The sequence below is a fragment of the Andrena cerasifolii genome, chromosome 6 (genome assembly GCF_050908995.1).
Source record: "Andrena cerasifolii isolate SP2316 chromosome 6, iyAndCera1_principal, whole genome shotgun sequence".
Lineage (NCBI taxonomy): Eukaryota > Metazoa > Arthropoda > Insecta > Hymenoptera > Andrenidae > Andrena > Andrena cerasifolii.
In genome coordinates, this window is record NC_135123.1 from 1,245,321 (window position 1) to 1,263,370 (window position 18,050).

Below are 18,050 nucleotides of genomic sequence, written 5' to 3' on the forward strand. Positions count from 1 at the left end.
GCAGATATAAACGTAATCAAATTAAGCGCCCTTGACGAAAATGTTTCAGTTGCACTTCATGAATCAGTTGCTATCTCAGGAATAACTCCGGATATGACAGAGACTTTAGGTACCACAATAATTACATTATTAGGCAAACCCGTAAAATTTCATGTCGTAAGATCTTCATTTGTACTGCGTTGCGATGGTATATTAGGTAAAGAGTATCTCACACAAGAGCAGGCTGAAATCTCCTTCGCCCATAACACATTGGTAACACGAAGCGATCCTATTAAACCCATACCTTTTATTGGCCATGATCCAGTACCTCGTAGTGTAGAACCCCGACTTTTGTATTTAAAAGCACGTACTAGAAAAGCGGTTGCCATTGACGTTACGAATCATGATTTAAAAGAGGGATATCTACCTAAAATTGAAACTATAGATGGTTTGTACATTGGCGAAGCTGTTGTGTCTGTAAATGACCAAGGCGCATGTCACGTCTTTGCCGTTAATACGACGGATAAGGATGTCGAAGTCGAAATTCCGCCACAAGAATTAATACCATTCGAGTACCATAACTTCCCCGAAGAAGAACAAAATTATTTCGATTCTGATACAGAAGATGAGACCTTGCCAATCGCGGAAGACAGAGTTTTAGAAATCATAAAAAAATTGCGTCTCGATCATTTGAACGAAGAAGAACGGGATCATGTAATTAAAATCATTAAAGAATTTCCAGAACGATTCCACTTGCCTTGCGATAAATTACCATGTACCTCATACATTAAACATAGAATCCCCACAGTAGATGATGTTCCTGTGAATACGCGACAGTATCGTTTTCCTCCGGTTCATAAAGATGAAATAGAAAAACAGGTTCGTAATAAACTAAATAACGGAATAATAGCACCTTCAAATTCACCGTATAATTCGCTCATTTGGATTGTTCCTAAAAAACCGGATTCTAAAGGCAATCTGAGATGGAGAATAGTCATAGATTTCCGCAATCTTAATGAGAAAACCATTGGCGATGCATATCCATTACCGAACATTACCGATATTCTGGATCACTTAGGTGAAGCCCGATATTTCTCTACGTTTGACTTAGCAAGCGGATTTCAACAAATTGAAATGGATCCTAAAGATAGACAAAAAACAGCCTTTACAACCCCAAACGGTCATTATGAATACATCCGAATGCCGGAAGGTCTCAAAAATGCTCCAGCGACTTTTCAAAGGCTAATGGATCAAGTCTTACGCGGGTTACAGGGTGTAGAAGTTTTCGTTTATTTGAATGATATCGTGGTATATGCCAAAAATTTAGAAGAACATGAAAAGAAAATTCGTCGTTTATTCATGCGTTTGGCCGATGCTAAATTAACTTTACAACCCGATAAGTGCGAGTTCCTCAAAATAGAAGTTGCTTACCTAGGACATGTTATTAGTCACTCAGGTGTAAAACCGGATCCGAAAAAGATTAGTGCAGTAAAGAATTTCCCTCGTCCGAAAAATCAGAAAAATATTAGGCAATTTCTAGGTCTAGCAGGATATTACAGACGCTTTATCAAAAACTTCGCAGAAAAAGCTAAACCACTGTCAGACTTGTTGAAGAAAAATTCTACTTTCACTTGGGGAAAGGAACAAAAGAAAGGATTTCTGGAATTACGAAAAGCACTTTGTAAAAGTCCCATACTTCAGTATCCAAATTTTAATAGTCCGTTCACCTTAACTACAGATGCGTCAGACTATGCCATAGGCGCTGTACTCAGTCAGGAAGTAAATGGTCAAGATCTCCCAGTTGCATATCTTTCGAGAATTTTAACTAAACCGGAACAAAATTATTTCACTACAGAAAAGGAATGTTTGGCAGTCCTTTATGCCATTTTACACTTCAGACCATATTTATATGGCCGTAAATTTACCCTAGTCAGTGATCACGAACCGCTACGATGGATTAATTCAATAAAAGATCCAGGGCAACGATTGATCCGCTGGCGACTAAAATTGCGAGATTATGAGTATGAATTTATTCATAAGGCAGGAAAATTAAACACAAATGCTGATGCCTTATCAAGGAATCCAGTCATAGTAAATGAACTATGTTCGTCTGATGATTTCAGTTTATCGGATTCCTCTGATAATACAAAGTCGGAGTTAGCACCTGATTGCCCAAAATTATTACCAATAAATAAACCCTCCACAACGGGCAAACGAATCCCGACATCTTCGGAATTTGAAGCTTCCAAACCTAAGGAAAGAATAGCTAGTTTACCAGGAAAACCAAAATTAGGGAGACCAGTAAGTTCAATATCTAAACCGAGGATACCTGTACCTTTAGATACCAGTGCAATAGCAACTAGAACGCGAGCAAAGTTTCAAGCTACTGAAGCTCCGGGACCATCAAAAACACAAGAATTAGGTAGATCAAAAGAACTTTCTCTAGTAGAGGACGTCGATTCCGATGACGAACAGTCAGATCCGCCCATATTCCGTCAACGTAGGAGTACACTGCCGAATCTGGGATTTCATCCTAAACAGATGGTGGAGAATCCTAAAATTCCAGATTCACAAAGTGCAGTGGCCGGTACGGAATTGCGGGAAAAAGGGAGCGAGTCCGAAGTAGAGAAAACTATTGCCATTAATTTACCCGAAGTTCGCGATAGTGATACAGATGATCAGAACAAACAGAAGTCCACATTTATAGATTTAGAAGAACTACAAGAGTCTTTTAATAGATTTGAAAAATCATTATTAGATAAAAGCGCTCAATTACAGGAACTTGAAGAGGAAATAGTTTTATTAGATGCCCTTTCTGAAGGAGACACTTTAGATGAACGTAGACAGGAAATATTACAAGATTTGGATCCATACGATGATGATACTGGGGACGAAGAGTTAAATAGACGTATAGAAAAATTATTACAACAAGCTAGAGATTCTGAAAAAGGTAGTCAAATTCCAAATCCAAGGCGTGAGGAAACAGCCAGTAAAGCACCTCAGCTGAAAAATATTCCGGAAGAATCAGAACTAGAAATAACTGCAACAAGAGTGCCTGATAGCACAATCGTTAACAGGCCTAGATACAGTTCAATCTTACCTACCCCGACTGTAGATCCAAACCCTATAGCACTTTTGACACCATTTCCAAATTCAACGGTTGATCGAACTCCCAAGGAGGGAGGTAGGCAACCTATCGTTCAAAAATCTACTCCTAGACAACTTTTCCCACAAATCTCAAATTCATCATCCATATACATCCCGGACGCTGATTACATACCTCCGGATCTAGAATTCGAATCTCGCAGCAAGCAATACAAAAGTAAAGACATCGTAACTTCTACGAGACAAAATCTAACGTATTACAGATCAAACTATGTACATTTCATTTCGTCCGATTGTGAACTTGTTACACCAGTGAGTATATTGCTCTCCGACCTAGGCATCATCAATGCGAACGACTTAAAAGAGGCAAAGCCCAGAGTGGGACAAATACTAATAACAAAGCGCGGTAAAAATAGAATATTTAGCGTAGTCGTAAAAAGGAAACATTTTGATAAAATTTCTACTCGGGATTTGGAACTTGGGCTACAGAACCTAAGGAAAATTCTTTCAGATTTAGATATAAAGGGTCTAAGAATCTCACAGAATGGCGACTTTACAGACGAATTACCTCAAGGTACGTTAATAGAAATATTAAGGAATACATTTGAGGACAGCAGTATCGAAATAGCCCTTTGTTACGGAAACACTCAGGTACCTCCGGAAGAACTTCGCCTGAAAATCATTTCAGAGTTACATGAAAGTTTGGTAGGAGGACATAAGGGTTTAACAAAGACATATTGCAGAATTCGAGAACGATTTTATTGGCCAGGTATGCGCAACGATATTCAAAATTATATCCGTACTTGCAATAGTTGCCAGAATCAAAAATTAGTAAGAACTAAAACTCGTGAACCAATGTTAATCACTGACACTCCTTTGGAGCCATTTTCTAAAGTATCATTAGACACTGTAGGTCCTTTACCCACTACTCCCAGCGGGAACAAACATATACTAACTATGCAAGATAATTTGACAAAATATTGCATAGCTGTCCCTGTTCCGGACATAAAAGCAGAAACTATAGCTCACGCACTGGTTACTAACCTTATATTGCAGTATGGAACGCCACGCGCAATACTAACGGACAAAGGGACTAGTTTCATTAATAAGATAATTCGGAACTTAGCAAAAATCTTCAAAATTCAACATGTCACTACATCCGGGTATAGACCCCAAACCAATGGTGCATTGGAAAGAAGTCACATAGTGTTAACCGAATACATTAGCCATTACATGAATGATTTTGACGATTGGGATAGATTAGTACCCTTTGCTATGTTTTCTTATAATACATCTGTCCATGAAGCCACAAATTTTACCCCGTATGAATTAGTTTTTGGCAAACTTGCGCGTTGCCCGAGTTCATTCCCGGACGACGAGAATTTGGTCACATACAATTCATATTTACATGATCTAATAACGCGACTTTCGGAGATGCAAGTAATAGCAGGACAAAATTTGGTTCAGGCAAAAGAAAGATCAAAGTTGTATTATGATAGAAACGCCCGTCCCTTCAAAGGAAAAATAGGAGATACGGTACGTGTTTTAGTAGAACCAAAAAGGGGAAAATTCGCCAAGCGCTATCACGGACCATATAAAATTATTGGGATACTAGAAGGAAACAATGTTTTGTTAAGAGATGAAGCTGGTAAAATGCTCACCAAACATGTCGATAAATTACAATTAAATTGGAGTCCTGATTGATTTGACTGATTCAGGTTGACGCTGACCCGACTTAGAAATGCAAATTGATAAACAGTTAGCTTTGAACTATAGTTTAGCAATGAGTCAATATTCAGAATCTGTTGAAATTTCTTTGAAACATTACATTACTGCAACGCATCGCTTTATCACGGCTTTGAGTACTGCGCGCAACGGAAAATTACATACATCGCTATTGAGCGGATATAGTTTCAAGACAATAACAAACTGGAACGCACATCTGATTCTTTGTATGAAATTGAAGCCCAACCAGAGGAAATTGGAGAACATCACCGAGCAAGAAAATCACATTTGTCATTGACGTACGGAACAATAGCGGCACAGGCCTTGATTATAATAGGATTGATGGTCTATTATTTCTGGGATCCACTGAGGAAATTCAAGAATTGTCTATTTCAGAAAACAGACCACCGTTACCTATTCAAAGGGCGATGATAAACTGCTAGAAACATGTATACTTAATAACAAACCCTGACAGTCCAAGGACTATGGGAATTCCCTTGTCAGAACTTGTTGTTAGTTACGATTCTTCTTATGTTCTTTTCCTTCTTCGACAATGATTTTGTTATTTCATAATTTTGGTCTTGCTTTCTGTGACTGTCTGTACACTAGCGAAATGGCATCGTCCAGTTTCTCCCGGCCAGAGATTCTCGATCGGCGACTCTTCGTCAGCCGTTTGGCGCCGTACACCAAAAAGGAGAAACTGATGGAGATATTTCACCCGTATGGAGTTGAACATGTGGTGGTGCTGCGGAAGACATCAGGGAACAATGCTTTCGTGACATTTAAGTGCGGCGGACGTAGGAATAATATGCCATAAGAGGAAGCTAAAGGTGCTGATGGCGGACTCGTGGCACAGCACCAAGTTAATTCCCCCACGACCTGACGTGAACCCATTCCCTGGGTCTGATTTGCGTGAGCGGATTCCACTCCCAATAGAATGCATCTCTAAAATTGCCAACTATTTGCCGTTTGCTGACAGGAGCCGTCTAGAGATGGTCTCTAGAAGGTGGCGACTCGGAAGCCTCGCCTCGTATCACGGTCTTCGCCATATCGACCTGAATGACTGGTGCTGGCCAAATGGATGGGAAGGGACGATAGTGAGCACTAAGTCATTTTACTGGTTCCTGAAGAGAGCAGGTAGTCAGCTAAAGAGCATACGGATAGATGAAGAACCATTGGCAAAATGTTTGAGACCCCAAGTTATCTCCATTGCCATAAGAAGTTGTCCAGAACTGCAAGCAATAGATCTAACTGCTGTGACGATCCGGCCATCGACCTTGAGAGACCTGGAGTCGGGGGCACCACGTCTTACTTGCCTCAAACTGGGGAAATGTGAGGGTCCCGTGGATCCTGAACTCTTTAAGGTCCTGGCCCTAGCAGGAATTCTAAAGTCTTTCTGTCTTACGAATACGGACATCACTGGGAAGTCCCTTCCGGCAATCAACAAAAATTTAGAAACATTTTCTCTCCACCGATGCGAGCAACTAAAACCTTCAAACCTAGCAACCACTCTTCAAGGGTTGCGGAATCTGAATTATTTAAAGATCAGTATATGTAAAAATTTAATAGACCATAGTATTTTGCAGGCGTTGATTAACAACTCAGACCTGCAGACGACCCTAACAACCTTGGAGTTGCACTTCTGTGGTTTCGAGGAGCCCATGCCTGAAATGGAAATGGAGGAAGGCAACGAGGCAGTTGAAGGGGGAGATTTTGCCGAGCTGGAGCTGGGCCCGGTAGAGATGGCTGTCTCTTTCCCCTCAAAATATCGGAGTATAACAGCCCTGAGTCTTACCTTCTGCGGATGGGTTGCTTCTGGCCTTGTCTCAGAGATTGGCCTATACATGGGGGAAGTAACATCTTTAAATCTGAGTGGTTGCACAAACATCAAAGGAGAATTCGTTCTGGAACCACTCCGGAAATTGGAAAAACTAAAAATCCTAAATATCAACTACATGCATCCGACTGTCGGGGGGTGGATGCTACAATTCCTCAAGGGCTTGGTAGAGGTCCACTGCAGAGAAAGCCAAGGTATCACTGATGAGGACATTTGTGGCTTGCTACGGCAGTGTCCAGAAATAGTCACAATTGATGTGGAGAGCTGCCCAACCGTCAGTAAAACCGTACTGGACTGTGCGTACGAGGTGGTGACGCTCGGTGAACGGACGGGGCCAATACATCTGTATGTCGGAGGCACCACGATTACGCGATACACGCGGTACAAACCTAACCATCATCTGCGCGTCATTCACGACCTAATATACGAACCCCTATTTTAACCCACTTAAATTGTAACGGGATTGCATTGCGTCAATGTGCAAACATTATGGGAATTCCCTAGTCCAATGCAACCTGAGCCTGTACGTCCATATACATATACGATCATAAGTGCTACCATACCTTATACCTTCAGTATACATCGTCGGGGACGACGATGGTTCCAAGGAGGGAGGGATGTTACGTTCGGAACGTAAAATTTTTCTTTTAAGGCAGGGTATGCATCAACAACGCCTAGCGTTATGGGAAATCCCTCGTTGATCATACTCCTGCCTATTAATTAATAATATTTTTGATAGAACAAAAACCCCTTTTCTTGGAGCGTCGTCGTCTCAACGTACTGCCGTCCCGCGATACAGATAAGGCGGTGCTGACGCAGCGGCGTTCTCACCAGAGAGTCGCGTTCGGAAAGACCCAGTGATTCTCCTTCTGTGCCGAATCCGTTTTATGTAAGCGGCAGGGTTGCGTTTCAACAATGCTTTGCAGCATTGTGGGAGAACCCTCGTTGAGCACACCTCTGACCGTCGCGTTAAACATTGTAACATAATCAGTAACGGCTACAGCGGGAATGCGCAGACTGGATCATTTCTTAGAAGACTGACGAAATTGTATGCTCTACATCCGGTGCAGGGGACCGCGCCTTCCCACGATCTTGTCGCATGTGTGAATTAGTAATTAATTAAAAATTGTTGTTAAAATTTGAATACTCAACACAATTTCTGATAGTCAACCGACTGTGGGATTCCCCTAGTCAGAAATTGTGTATATGAAATCATGAACATTAAGGGAGGACCTTTAGCTGTGCGAAATTGTATGTGAGACGTCATGTTTTCCTGTGAGTACAAATATTCCGTAAAGATTGATCATATATTTGAATCGGGAGTCTGATGGATGGACGTGAAAACGCACACACACACCGCCTCGTTAAGTAGACGGGCCCATGGTAGCGCGGCCGAGCGATAAAATGCAGCGTAAGCATTTTCGGTACGGACCCACTGTGGTCGCTGCCGAGAGCGTGAAGCTGCGGCACTCTGTGACGATAAATCGTGAGGTGCGTGTCATTGGGGTCCGCAAGTGTTTTAGAGCTAGAGTTCTCCGGTCTACTGTGTAACCGCGTGAAAGACTCGACTTTGCGAAACAAATATTCTAATAACTTCGAAACTATTTATTCTGTTAACGATTTAATCCAAATTTTTATTGTATCTACTAGTTAAAATTATTATTATTCAGTTTCATTTCATAATTCAACTCAGTACTACTCTGTGACGATAAATCGTGAGGTGCGTGTCATTGGGTCCGCGAAGTCTTATAGAGCTAGAGTTCTCCGGTCTACTGTGTAACCGCGTGAAAGACTCAACTTTGCGAAACAATTCAAATCCTAAACTTTTCAAAACTAATTATTCGCTTAACTTACTCAGTTAATAATTTAATTTACATTATTTCCGTTTCAATTTATAATTCAAATCAAGTGTGTGTGTGTGTGTTTTCGCGTCTAATCCTTCTTTCTGATTCAGGTTTATCAGCGATCCAGAAAGTTTTCCAAAACTTAAAAAGCAAATTTAAAGCATATTGTCAATTAGATTATTGTGACTGTCTGGTGAGTTGCACATCTTATCTCTTTTTGTACACGAAAATACACCGTTATAATTAATTCGTACCTAACGATAATTTCTGACAGTCAAACGACTGTGGGATTCCCCTAGTCAGGAATTATACCGATTTCACAAACGTCTATTCTTTCTAAATTATTGATTGATTTGTTCATATTCAGTTCTGTTAAATGTTTTACATCCATTCATTATTTAATCATTAAAACTTTATTTACTATTAAATTCTACTCATCAATTACCTATCTGATTCCATTGAAAAGACCCGTACGGGACTAGAGCACCAACGATCCCAAAATCTACCCCTTCTCCTTCTGAGAAGGTACCTAAATAATTATCAACTAAAAGAATCGACTGTTACGACTGCGGCGAGCCTCCTTGCTTTTTCTAAATCATAAACTCAATCCAGCAATACTTGATAGTCTAATGACTGTGGGATACCCCTAATCGATATTGCGTCTAAAAATCGTGCCGCTCGAACACTAAAAAGGCCGCGGCACGTAACAAAATAAAAACTATGCTAAACTTAGAGATAAAACTAAAAATAAAACCTAAAAAATTAATATATACAGAAGAGCGTAAGCACTGTAATTCCAGTTGGTTACGCCCAATATATATGCATACTAAGAACTACTCAGACTTAACAAATCAATCTCTCCTGTCCTGGAGGTAGTCACGGCGGGCGGCCAGCTCGGCCATATGTGCACTTGAGTCTGAAAGCCACCAGTATTTCTGAAAATTTAGACGGTTGAAGTCTATGCGATCGACTTTCGGAATAACGAGTGAGTACTTAAATCTATCACGGTTGATAATGAGATCTTCATGTGAGAACGCAATTCTCTTATTGGCTTTGTTCCGACGCCAGTGGAAAATTATAGGAATATTGTTAGCATCCTGAATTAAACCTAGGCAGTCGCACATAGGGAAGGCCTGCGGGGTCAGATAGCCTGTAGTAAGCTGTTTAGTGGTTATCGGGATATCTTGATACGCCAGAGCTTGAATGACCGGGTTGTCGATAGTGGGTAAGCTACTAAAATAGTCTCTAGTAAGGGAAATCAGGAAGGAATCTATTCTTGTGATATTTGCTGTATCGTAAAGCACTTGGTTTTTCACATAATACTGCCAATCTGATTCCGGGGAACGGTACAATCTGAGGCAGGCTCTAAGGCATTTTCTTTCTAGGGTTCTGGCTCTCTCCATACAGGTATGGTTAAAATTCCATAAAACTGGAGCTGCGTATGAAATTATTGGCCGAACCAACAACATGTACAGAATTAATTTGGCTTTTTTAGAGAGATGATTATTATAAAAGAGCCTACTATTAGCGAGGAAGGCACGGTTAGCTTTCTGGAGTTGTAAATCGAAATGTTTATTTCCCCTTAGGAGGTAGTCCAACTGCACCCCAAGGTATTTGACCACCTTCTTGTGTGGGATTAACTCTTTGTTAGACGTACCCGGAATTGTGGCCGAAATTTGGAATCGAGCACTACCCGCCTTTGTTCTGGATGAGAGGCTCTTTACCGGTTTCTTAAACAGCACTGTCTCACATTTCTGCGGATTAAGCCGCAGATTCCAGGTCGAATAATATCTGTTGATACAATCTACTGCCGAGTCTAGCTTTTTTTGGACCAGGTCCACTTTATTCCCAGAGGCGTAGACCACCACGTCATCTGCATACGCCAGGAAACCGGCACCACCATTACTATTGAAACCGAATAATCTCGGCAGATCACTCAGGAAGATGTTAAATAAGACCGGCGAATTCACCGTCCCTTGTTGCAGCCCCTCTCGGATCATAAATTCAGTGGAGGATAGACCTACACCGTCCCATGTATGAAAAGATTTCCCCGAAACCATATCCCATATCTGGGAGATCAGCCAGGAGGGAAATTTCTTCTTGTGTAATTTGAAAATCAGCCCATCAAGCCATACGGAATCAAAGGCCTTCTCAATATCCAGAAGGGCGGCTGCCACAAGGTGACCTTTGCCAACGGTAGAATTTAGATCTGACAAAAGTTTATGAACTGCGTGAGTAGTAGAGTGACGATGCCTAAACCCGAATTGATGCGAAGGAATTATGTCATTCTCAACACAGAAGGAAGTAATTTTATCATTAATGATAGCCTCAAAAACCTTACTGAGACTGGGAGTGAGGCTGATGGGCCGATAACTAGACGGGTCAGACGGGTCCTTCTCCTTTTTAAGAATTGGTAAAACTTTTGCCGATTTCCATGCAGTGGGGAAATAGTTCAGGTTTATGGCATTGTTGAACAGGATTGTTAAGTTAATGATTACTATTGCAGGGAGGTGTTTAAGGCAAATCGGTGGTATGCCATCCAATCCACTAGAGGTCTTGTTTGGTAGCTTTTTTAGTTTAAGCACTAAGGAGGGGGGGTTGCAAAAAGGGAATGGGCCCTCGATATCAACCGAAGGGTTGACCGCAGAGCAGTCCGCACTAAAGCGAACTATGCTCCCACCATTGGTCCTAAGCTCGTTGGCTTCCGTCCTAAGGATGGCAACGGAGGTGTCAATCAACTCTTTTAGTTTAGAATCACTATTAAGGTAGCGAGGAGAATTGACCGACTCATAATAGGCTCCTAAAATGTTGAGCTTATCGCCCGGGGCCGAGAAAACTAGGTTGTCCTCAATTACTCCCGCGTTAGTCTTATCACAGCCGCTCCTATTCAACAGCTGCCCATTATCCCGATGGATTCGCAATTCCTTGATCCCCTGCCTTTGTTTAGGACGGAATATAGCATTGATTTTCGGGAAAAAGGTGTCTGAATTTTGGAAATCAATATTTTTTATGACATTGTTCCAATAAGAGTCGGACGCCGATCTAAATTCGGCTTTTAATGCTATAACAATCTCTTTGTGAGCTGCTTTAATATCTCTAGTAAACATCTGTCGAGCTTGGGGGTCAGTAATGTGAAGGTTGTGCAAAAGGGAGACAAGAACCCTTTTATCCTCCTGAAGTTTGCGAATCTTACGGTTAAGGTATCTTAAGGTGTTGCTATAGGGTTTAATGACCGGCACAGATCTGGACATAGAGCGTACAATCGCGTTGTTGATGTCCAAAAGACCTCGATCAATCTCTTCCACCGTTAAATTGCGGTCGTTCGAAACAACGTCCTGATAGTCCCTTTCAATCCCCCTAGTGAAGTCATCCCACCGAGCTGAACGAAAATTATATCGATATGGGCCCTCGTTTGCCCCAGAAAATGGAATACCTCCACACGGTAGTTCAAATACCAGAGAAAGCGCAAGGTGATCGCTATCATAAGGGAGCGTATGGGCCTTACCACTAATACCGTTCAATAGATTTAATCTTGCGTCCGCTAAACATATGTCCAGAAATGTCTGGGCCGGCTTAAACGATGGGACAGCTGTCGTAATTAAATTAAGTTTGTAATCACAGTCATAAGTCGACTCCCATTGACCGAGGTAACGACCCCTGGGATTATCGACTCTGTCTCCCCATACCCTCCTTCTGGCATTGAGATCCCCGGCCAAAATATAAAAAACATTACAGCTAAACAATTTAAGTCTAACAAATAGACTGTCCAGTTCCTCAATGAAAACTGTTCTATTGTCGTTTTTGGCATAGGCGCTAATAAGGATCAAAGAGTTGTTGCCACTAATCGGGATTTTGACTATAGAGTGCTCAAGAATCTCAATGGGGGTGGACGATGGTAAGTTAATCTCCTCAAATTGAATCTCCTTTTTAATTAGTATGGCCGTACCCCCACCTTGAATGGCGTTGGGTCTATCGTTACGGACCAAATTATAGTTTTCGAATACCAAATTATGACTGGGATTCAACTTAGTTTCAGAAATGAAAATGCAATCATGGTCGTATTCCTTGAGGAACTGGAGAAGCTCAAATCTACGATAATTAGCTATCAATGAATTGACATTGATAGCTGCGACTCTAATTTGTGTATTAATAGGACAATTATTCATTATTATTGGCATATATCGCATTCAATAAAAACTCAATATTTGTAGTATTGGTTGCTATCTGTGTTGCAAGTGACTGGAATTGTCTCGTCACGGCCGCTGTAATCTCCTCCATAAGTTTGTTAGCCCATTGGGGAGGGGTAAAGATGTCAGTGTGGTCCTGAGGTCGTTGACTTCCACTTGCCAAAGGAGGTGGGAATGGCGTCTGAGTATGGTGTGTGGTTGTGGATATCCTTGGTTTCGTAGCGAGAGGGTGAGGCCTGGCTGTGCTAGCCGCTTGAGCATAGGAAACAGACCCTCTGATAGTCGACGAAACGTTACTGATTTTTTGAAGGCTCGTACGTTGTTTGAGCATTCTGTGCTCTTGTTTCTTTGCTGATGCAAATTTTAAAAAGGGGCAGCCCTTGTAAGAAGCCGGATGTCCTGGCAGATTGCAGTTGGCACATTTGAGCGATGATCTATTGTCCGTGGAGCCAATAACACAAGTTCCCGGTGGATGTGATTGCGCACATTTCACGCATCTATATGGCAGATGACAGTTTTTACTAGCGTGACCCAGGCGCTGACAATTTCTGCACTGGAATAGGTCTGCTTTCTTGAGGTGCTCCCATTTTACACGCTGGTAAGCTAGCGTTTTGATTTTAAAGAGCTCCACCGTTTTGCTCTTGCTCGATAGCTGTACCAAAAAATGATATCTGTCCGGTTGTGCCTTGTTGAAAATGAACTTTGTTAGGCTGATAATCTCTACGTCAGAAAGCTGTAGGTCCGAAATCTCCAGTTTAATGTCATCGGGTTCGAAGGAGCCTCTAATGCCCTTGAGCACTACCGATTTAGGCTTGAGATGTTTCGGAGTGTAAGTATAAAATTGAATTTTCATCTCAAGAAGTTTATCACAGATAAGCTTGTGATGTTCTAAGCTATTAACGAAGATGGAATGGGCCTTAAAATCTGTTTCTTTAATTAAAAAATCAGGTTTATTGATGTTCAATGAAGTTGCCACTTTGATTAAATCATTAATCGAAGATTCTAGCGTGTTGATGGGAGGGGGTTTTGCAACTTTCCTATTTATATTTAATGCTGGCCCAGAAATATCTTGCTCATCCAAATCGTGGTCCATATCATTCTCCGGTTGTAGCGGTTGAAATCGATTCTTCTCCAGCTGGGTGAGATGCAGGGAAGAAGGCTTCTCTGATGGTTTGCACGTTTTCTTTGGGAAGGACCAGCCACGAGAACTGGTGTTTTACAGACATAGAATGGTCGTTGGTAAAAATACGGTTTTATTTATCGAAGAAATTGGTACTTACGTTGACAATGAGTGGAAATGAATTTCTGACAGGTCCGCACTACAAAAAAACCGACAGAGAAGTGAAGCTAAATAAAATAGTTAAGAATACTCACTGTCATAGTTACAAACTGCAAAAATGGAAGGGTATGAAAAAAATACTACCAACAACACGCGGTATTCCCAAGCGGTCACCCATCCAAGTACTAACCACGCCCAATGTCGCTTAACTTCAGTGATCGGACGAGAACTGGTGTTTTACAGACATAGAATGGTCGTTGGTAAAAATACGGTTTTATTTATCGAAGAAATTGGTACTTACGTTGACAATGAGTGGAAATGAATTTCTGACAGGTCCGCACTACAAAGAAACGGACAGAGAAGTGAAGCTAAATAAAATAGTTTAATATACTCACTGTCATAGTTACAAACTGCAAAAATGGAGGGGTATGAAAAAAATACTACCAACAACACGCGGTATTCCCAAGCGGTCACCCATCCAAGTACTAACCACGCCCAATGTCGCTTAACTTCAGTGATCGGACGAGAACTGGTGTTTTACAGACATAGAATGGTCGTTGGTAAAAATACGGTTTTATTTATCGAAGAAATAGGAACTAACATTAACAATGAGTGGAAATGAATTTCTGACAGGTCCGCACTACAGAAAAACGGACAGAGAAGTGGAGCTAAATGAAACAGTTTAGAATAGTCACTGTCATAGTTGGAAACTGCAAAATTGGAGCGGTATGAAGAAAATACTACCAACAACACGCGGTATTCCCAAGCGGTCAACCTTCCAAGTACTAACCACGCCCAATGTCGCTTAACTTCAGTGATCGGACGAGAACTGGTGTTTTACAGACATAGAATGGTCGTTGGTAAAAATACGGTTTTATTTATCGAAGAAATTGGTACTTACGTTGACAATGAGTGGAAATGAATTTCTGACAGGTCCGCACTACAAAAAAACCGACAGAGAAGTGAAGCTAAATAAAATAGTTAAGAATACTCAATGTCATAGTTACAAACTGCAAAAATGGAGGGGTATGAAAAAAATACTACCAACAACACGCGGTATTCCCAAGCGGTCACCCATCCAAGTACTAACCACGCCCAATGTCGCTTAACTTCAGTGATCGGACGAGAACTGGTGTTTTACAGACATAGAATGGTCGTTGGTAAAAATACGGTTTTATTTATCGAAGAAATTGGAACTAACATTAACAATGAGTGGAAATGAATTTCTGACAGGTCCGCACTACAAAAAAACGGACAGAGAAGTGGAGCTAAATGAAACAGTTTAGAATAGTCACTGTCATAGTTGGAAACTGCAAAATTGGAGCGGTATGAAGAAAATACTACCAACAACACGCGGTATTCCCAAGCGGTCAACCTTCCAAGTACTAACCACGCCCAATGTCGCTTAACTTCAGTGATCGGACGACAACTGGTGTTTTACAGACATAGAATGGTCGTTGGTAAAAATACGGTTTTATTTATCGAAGAAATTGGTACTTACGTTGACAATGAGTGGAAATGAATTTCTGACAGGTCCGCACTACAAAGAAACGGACAGAGAAGTGAAGCTAAATAAAATAGTTTAATATACTCACTGTCATAGTTACAAACTGCAAAAATGGAGGGGTATGAAAAAAATACTACCAACAACACGCGGTATTCCCAAGCGGTCACCCATCCAAGTACTAACCACGCCCAATGTCGCTTAACTTCAGTGATCGGACGAGAACTGGTGTTTTACAGACATAGAATGGTCGTTGGTAAAAATACGGTTTTATTTATCGAAGAAATTGGTACTTACGTTGACAATGAGTGGAAATGAATTTCTGACAGGTCCGCACTACAAAAAAACCGACAGAGAAGTGAAGCTAAATAAAATAGTTAAGAATACTCACTGTCATAGTTACAAACTGCAAAAATGGAGGGGTATGAAAAAAATACTACCAACAACACGCGGTATTCCCAAGCGGTCACCCATCCAAGTACTAACCACGCCCAATGTCGCTTAACTTCAGTGATCGGACGACAACTGGTGTTTTACAGACATAGAATGGTCGTTGGTAAAAATACGGTTTTATTTATCGAAGAAATTGGTACTTACGTTGACAATGAGTGGAAATGAATTTCTGACAGGTCCGCACTACAAAGAAACGGACAGAGAAGTGAAGCTAAATAAAATAGTTTAATATACTCACTGTCATAGTTACAAACTGCAAAAATGGAGGGGTATGAAAAAAATACTACCAACAACACGCGGTATTCCCAAGCGGTCACCCATCCAAGTACTAACCACGCCCAATGTCGCTTAACTTCAGTGATCGGACGAGAACTGGTGTTTTACAGACATAGAATGGTCGTTGGTAAAAATACGGTTTTATTTATCGAAGAAATTGGAACTAACATTAACAATGAGTGGAAATGAATTTCTGACAGGTCCGCACTACAAAAAAACGGACAGAGAAGTGGAGCTAAATGAAACAGTTTAGAATAGTCACTGTCATAGTTGGAAACTGCAAAATTGGAGCGGTATGAAGAAAATACTACCAACAACACGCGGTATTCCCAAGCGGTCAACCTTCCAAGTACTAACCACGCCCAATGTCGCTTAACTTCAGTGATCGGACGAGAACTGGTGTTTTACAGACATAGAATGGTCGTTGGTAAAAATACGGTTTTATTTATCGAAGAAATTGGTACTAACATTGACAATGAGTGAAAATGAATTTCTGACAGGTCCGCACTACAAAGAAACGGACAGAGAAGTGAAGCTAAATAAAATAGTTTAGAATAGTCACTGTCATAGTTGGAAACTGCAAAATTGGAGCGGTATGAAGAAAATACTACCAACAACACGCGGTATTCCCAAGCGGTCACCCATCCAAGTACTAACCACGCCCAATGTCGCTTAACTTCAGTGATCGGACGAGAACTGGTGTTTTACAGACATAGAATGGTCGTTGGTAAAAATACGGTTTTATTTATCGAAGAAATTGGTACTTACGTTGACAATGAGTGGAAATGAATTTCTGACAGGTCCGCACTACAAAAAAACCGACAGAGAAGTGAAGCTAAATAAAATAGTTAAGAATACTCACTGTCATAGTTACAAACTGCAAAAATGGAGGGGTATGAAAAAAATACTACCAACAACACGCGGTATTCCCAAGCGGTCACCCATCCAAGTACTAACCACGCCCAATGTCGCTTAACTTCAGTGATCGGACGAGAACTGGTGTTTTACAGACATAGAATGGTCGTTGGTAAAAATACGGTTTTATTTATCGAAGAAATTGGTACTTACGTTGACAATGAGTGGAAATGAATTTCTGACAGGTCCGCACTACAAAGAAACGGACAGAGAAGTGAAGCTAAATAAAATAGTTAAGAATACTCACTGTCATAGTTACAAACTGCAAAAATGGAGGGGTATGAAAAAAATACTACCAACAACACGCGGTATTCCCAAGCGGTCACCCATCCAAGTACTAACCACGCCCAATGTCGCTTAACTTCAGTGATCGGACGAGAACTGGTGTTTTACAGACATAGAATGGTCGTTGGTAAAAATACGGTTTTATTTATCGAAGAAATAGGAACTAACATTAACAATGAGTGGAAATGAATTTCTGACAGGTCCGCACTACAGAAAAACGGACAGAGAAGTGGAGCTAAATGAAACAGTTTAGAATAGTCACTGTCATAGTTGGAAACTGCAAAATTGGAGCGGTATGAAGAAAATACTACCAACAACACGCGGTATTCCCAAGCGGTCAACCTTCCAAGTACTAACCACGCCCAATGTCGCTTAACTTCAGTGATCGGACGAGAACTGGTGTTTTACAGACATAGAATGGTCGTTGGTAAAAATACGGTTTTATTTATCGAAGAAATTGGTACTAACATTGACAATGAGTGAAAATGAATTTCTGACAGGTCCGCACTACAAAGAAACGGACAGAGAAGTGAAGCTAAATAAAATAGTTTAGAATAGTCACTGTCATAGTTGGAAACTGCAAAATTGGAGCGGTATGAAGAAAATACTACCAACAACACGCGGTATTCCCAAGCGGTCACCCATCCAAGTACTAACCACG

General features: G+C 41.0%; 8 non-coding genes and 5 pseudogenes across 8 annotated transcripts; all 13 read right to left on the reverse strand.

Moving 5' to 3' along the window:
- Positions 1-14,097: 14,097 nt before the first annotated feature.
- Positions 14,098-14,218, reverse strand: LOC143370652 (5S ribosomal RNA). Its single transcript, XR_013085759.1, has one exon. It is a non-coding gene; the product is annotated as a 5S ribosomal RNA (ribosomal RNA).
- A 179-nt stretch (positions 14,219-14,397) lies between these two features.
- LOC143370653 (5S ribosomal RNA) lies at positions 14,398-14,518 on the reverse strand. The gene has a single exon (XR_013085760.1). It is a non-coding gene; the product is annotated as a 5S ribosomal RNA (ribosomal RNA).
- A 179-nt stretch (positions 14,519-14,697) lies between these two features.
- LOC143370937 (5S ribosomal RNA) lies at positions 14,698-14,818 on the reverse strand (annotated as a pseudogene).
- A 179-nt stretch (positions 14,819-14,997) lies between these two features.
- Positions 14,998-15,118, reverse strand: LOC143370654 (5S ribosomal RNA). The gene has a single exon (XR_013085761.1). It is a non-coding gene; the product is annotated as a 5S ribosomal RNA (ribosomal RNA).
- Positions 15,119-15,297: 179 nt separating this feature from the next.
- Positions 15,298-15,418, reverse strand: LOC143371003 (5S ribosomal RNA; annotated as a pseudogene).
- A 179-nt stretch (positions 15,419-15,597) lies between these two features.
- LOC143370655 (5S ribosomal RNA) lies at positions 15,598-15,718 on the reverse strand. Its single transcript, XR_013085762.1, has one exon. It is a non-coding gene; the product is annotated as a 5S ribosomal RNA (ribosomal RNA).
- A 179-nt stretch (positions 15,719-15,897) lies between these two features.
- Positions 15,898-16,018, reverse strand: LOC143370981 (5S ribosomal RNA; annotated as a pseudogene).
- A 179-nt stretch (positions 16,019-16,197) lies between these two features.
- On the reverse strand, positions 16,198-16,318 carry LOC143370656 (5S ribosomal RNA). Its single transcript, XR_013085763.1, has one exon. It is a non-coding gene; the product is annotated as a 5S ribosomal RNA (ribosomal RNA).
- A 179-nt stretch (positions 16,319-16,497) lies between these two features.
- LOC143370938 (5S ribosomal RNA) lies at positions 16,498-16,618 on the reverse strand (annotated as a pseudogene).
- A 179-nt stretch (positions 16,619-16,797) lies between these two features.
- Positions 16,798-16,918, reverse strand: LOC143370658 (5S ribosomal RNA). The gene has a single exon (XR_013085765.1). It is a non-coding gene; the product is annotated as a 5S ribosomal RNA (ribosomal RNA).
- A 179-nt stretch (positions 16,919-17,097) lies between these two features.
- Positions 17,098-17,218, reverse strand: LOC143370659 (5S ribosomal RNA). The gene has a single exon (XR_013085766.1). It is a non-coding gene; the product is annotated as a 5S ribosomal RNA (ribosomal RNA).
- A 179-nt stretch (positions 17,219-17,397) lies between these two features.
- LOC143370660 (5S ribosomal RNA) lies at positions 17,398-17,518 on the reverse strand. The gene has a single exon (XR_013085767.1). It is a non-coding gene; the product is annotated as a 5S ribosomal RNA (ribosomal RNA).
- Positions 17,519-17,697: 179 nt separating this feature from the next.
- On the reverse strand, positions 17,698-17,818 carry LOC143370940 (5S ribosomal RNA; annotated as a pseudogene).
- Positions 17,819-18,050: the final 232 nt, after the last annotated feature.